Raw genomic sequence first — 4,454 nt, forward strand, 5'->3', positions numbered from 1 at the left:
TTTACTTAAGTAAATTTTTTGAGTACTTTCTCCACCACTGATAAATATAAACTACAATTCACCACAACTGCTTGAAAATGACCCTTCATAATCAGCCAGTTCTGATAGAGAGCTGCTGCATCTATCAAAATAAAATCATATATCATAAAATATTGATTAAATTTTTTAGATAGATGGAAATACAGAGTATTAGAAGATTTTGGTCTTAATTTTGTACTGTGTCTTAGATCTTCTTTTACCTAATTTGTTGCTTAGCTTAGTAATTTAATCTTAAAGCTCTACTTATGGACCAGGAGAACTGCCTTTGACTAGGCCAGTGGTTCCCAAACTTTTTTTCCTGCCCCTCCACCCCCCACAGTGGTTTCTAAATATTTTCGTCTCCCCTCCTCTCCCCCCCATGGATTATAAATAGCTGTCTAGTTGAACGACATGTGTGAGCGGGGGAGGATTCTTAAAGATTCCCTGTCTCTAAGAACAGGGGGGCGAGGGGGGTAATCGACTTTTTTGGGGGCAAAATGAATGTATGTAGCTGAACATAGACAACAACATCAGTAGCCTACAAGCTACTTGTTAAGCTTAAGGTGCTGTATTGATATTAGCTAGTCATCTTTTAGCTAACTTTACCTGCATCCAACAGCTTTACTCAACTCAGTCAGTTAGTTTGGGGGAAAAACTGTGAAAAGTTTTTTTGAGTTTTACTGGTTTGCTGCCATTATTCTGACACACACCTGCTTAGCTCTGCACAGCAGCAGCAGGTCTCGTTCACTGCCGCACAAGTGTAAACCCAGCGCGAGCGCTGTAGCGCTCATGTTGCGTTTAAAGGCGGCTAGGAAAAACAGGCTACGACATGTTAACAACGGATTAAACAGTTTTAACTGCTGATAAAAGTGACAGAAGACACAGATATGGGAAGTGTGGAAGCCCCTACTGTATCCTATTGACATAGGAATAACAGAGAGTTGGCCATTCTAAGGTAAAAACCCAGCGCATACAGTGTTCATGTTTTGTTTTGTTTTTTCATCCAGACTGCTTCCAGCGCCCCCCCTGCAATGGCACGGCGCCCCCTTAGGGGGCGCGCCCCACAGTTTCGAAACCTCTGGTTTAGGCAGAGTTGGTGCCTGGCAGAGGTCAGAAAAGCTTGTCCCATAAAACTTGTACAACCAAAACAGCTTTTAAAAACTCAATAGGCATCAAATGGAAGAGCTACTAAAGCCACATAAATTAAATCTCCCTGTTTGTCCCTAGAGAGATGCACAGTGTAGCGGATTTAGCTCATTATCCAGGGCCGGTCCACAAATGTATGAGTCCTTTAGGAGAATTTGAGTTAGGGGATCCTCCTGCTGCTAAGAACATCAGTACCACTAACAGCATTTAATTTCTTAATGGACTTAGTGAAATCTGAGAGAGGGCAGTTAAAACCAAACAGAGATAATTATTTACTGAGATGTATTAATAAACAAACAAAGCTGACTCAAAGATTAAACCCACAGCATCAAATTGTAACTATGATATTAAACAATATATGAAAATTGTTCTTTGAACTTTAAAAAAATATCCTTGCCAGCTACTTAAAATTTTAAATTTAAATGTTAAACAATTTAAAATATTTTAATGTATCTATGCTGAAACCATTAAACCAGATTTAACAGCATTGACACTCTTAGAAAACTAATGTTAAAATTCCATATCTTTGGCCTATGCAAGCATGTAGTGAGCCCCCAGAGGCCTGAGGGGCCTTAAGAAGCTGCTTAGTTCATCTATGCCATGGGTTGGTTCTAAATGTGATCAGTATTACATAATGTTTTTACATCCACTGACTGATGAAATAATTAATATTTATTTTAATTGTATTTTTTTAATTTTTTGTTTTTGAGATTCTATAGTTGTGGGTTTAAGTATTGTCAGTGATATCTTCTGGTGACATATATAATTACAAAGTACTATTTGACATTTTCTGTCACCTTAACATATTTTAATAGAAATACCCGGTAGCCCACCAGTGCCATTATGTAGCCATGAATTCTTTTTTTTTTCTTTTTTTTTGTGAAGCATATACGTATTTAACAGATTACTGTATAAGAAAAATATACTCTTACCAATACAACAATGCAAATAAAAACATACAATAACTAAAAGTAAAATAAAATAAGAACAAGTCAAGGCAATTATCTAAATAACTGGTTACACTGCACTGGTTACCATTTACACTTTAGGATGGTACTACCTGTCTATAAAGGCACGGGTGGCATACTAAGAGGCTGAGCGAGCATCGGGTTCAGTCTTAGACTGAGAAAGATGGTCCAAAAACGGCTGCCAGATACTACAGAACTTATTAGTGGAGCCCGCAACATCATACCGCAGTTTCTCTAAATGAAGAATCTCAGTGAAATCACTTAACCACATTTTAAACTGAGGAACCTTGTCAGTTTTCCACAATCTTAATATTACTTTCTTAGCCGTTACCATTCCATACATCACAGTCGTTTGCATAGAAATGCTGCGGTTCCTAAGTGAAGGAGAATATCCAAACAATGCAATCTGGGGGTCTGGAACCAACGTGCACTTATACACTTCAGAAAACAAGTTAAAAATGTCACACTAAGAAGAGCTTGGGGCATGACCAGAACAGATGCGCCAGGGAGCCATCAGCGGACTTACATTTATCACATTTTGAAGATATTGAGGGGAATATTCTGTGCAATTTCATTTTAGAATAGTGGAGTCTATGAAACACCTTGAACTGAATTAACTGATGTCTTACATTGATAGAACATGACCGGATCCTCCCAAGACCCTCTTCCCAGACCTCACTCCCAATCTGCAAACCCAGCTCCTCCTCCCACGCAACCCTCAAGGAGTTTGTGGTGAAATTGATTTGCTCTGCAAAGATGTCAACAAAGCTTGAAATTATTTTTTTTGATTCTGGAGAGCCCAACAGCATTTTACATATCTTATTTTCTTCCAGAAGAGATACAAAATTTGGGATGTTAATTCGAACAAAATTTCTAATTTGCAGATATCTAAAAAAATCCGCATCCGGAAGAGAGAAACAGCTCTTCAACATTGCAAATGAAGCAAACTTTTTGTGAATATACAAATTTTTCAGCGTAATTAGACCTTTAAGTCTCCAATTTTTAAATTATATATCCGATAGCGATGGGGGAAAAGCATGGTTACGGTAAATTGGGGCATGAACTGAGGTCTCTGGTAGGTAACAGTATACCTTAATTTGTTTCCATATTTTCAAACAATTTAAAACAATCAAATTATTTATTCCACTCTTTGTATGAGATATTGGTGCTGAGAAAAGAAGTGCCAGAAGAGAACTGTTTATAACGCTACTTCTTCCAATAACCACCCAAGGGGGGGAATTTGCAGATAGTCCTTGAGCATCACCGTCCTGCCAGTATACCAAGGCCCTTGCATTCACTGCCCAATAATAGTGCTGAAAGCAGGGTAATCCTAACCCCCCCCCAATCTCTCTTGGTTTAGGTAAGTGAGATTTTGATATTCTATTGGCTTCAAAGCCCCAGACAAAAGGCTAAATTATTGAGTCCAATGATTTAAAAAAGGCCTTTGTTAAAAAAAAAAATAGGCAGACCCTGAAAAAGATATAAAAATTTAGGCAAGGACACCATCTTAATAGCGTTAATGCGGCCCATCATTGAGAGTGGGAGTGTTCTCCATTTATCAACATCTTTCCTAAGATTATCCACTTTTTCTAAAAAGTTCAATTTGAAAATTTGTTTGGGGTCTTTAGGCAGAATAACTCCAAGATATTTCAGTTTGTCAGTTATCTTAAATAAAAGGTTATCTAAGAATTCAGAAGTAAGTCTAGCACCTAATGACAAATTCACTCTTCTGCCAGTTAATAGTATAACCTGAAATCTCGCCAAATGACTGAATAAGGTCTAGGAGAATTGGCACTGACTACTCAGGATGTGATACAAAAACAACAACATCGTCAGCATACAAAGAAATGTGATGGTCAATGTTTCCCAATTGAATTGGTTTGATTAGGGAGTGTTTTCTAATACTAATGGCAAGGGGCTCCATAGCGACCACAAAAAGCAGATGGGTTCCCTGATGCAGTAGAAAGGGCTCTGACTTGTCCTGGTTTGTGAGGACAGAGGAAGATGGTTGAGCATACATTGTTTTAATCCATGACACAAATTTACTACCAAACCCAAATTCCTCAAGTACAGTCAGAATGTAAGGCCACTCCAACTGGTCAAATGCTTTTTCAGCATCCAGGCAAAGAACAGCTCCCTTAAACTTACTGTCAAATTTATGATACAAAATGTTCATTAACCGTCTGATATTAAAAAATGAAAACCTTTTAGGGACAAAGCCCATTTGGTCCGGATGAACAATAGAAGAGATATGTTTATTTAGCCTATTTGCCAGTACTTTAGTGAATATTTTAATGTCAGAATTCAATAATGAAATAGGAC

Source organism: Poecilia latipinna, unplaced genomic scaffold (assembly GCF_001443285.1).
Source record: "Poecilia latipinna isolate Pla-1442-1.1 unplaced genomic scaffold, P_latipinna-1.0 Scaffold3348, whole genome shotgun sequence".
NCBI lineage: Eukaryota > Metazoa > Chordata > Actinopteri > Cyprinodontiformes > Poeciliidae > Poecilia > Poecilia latipinna.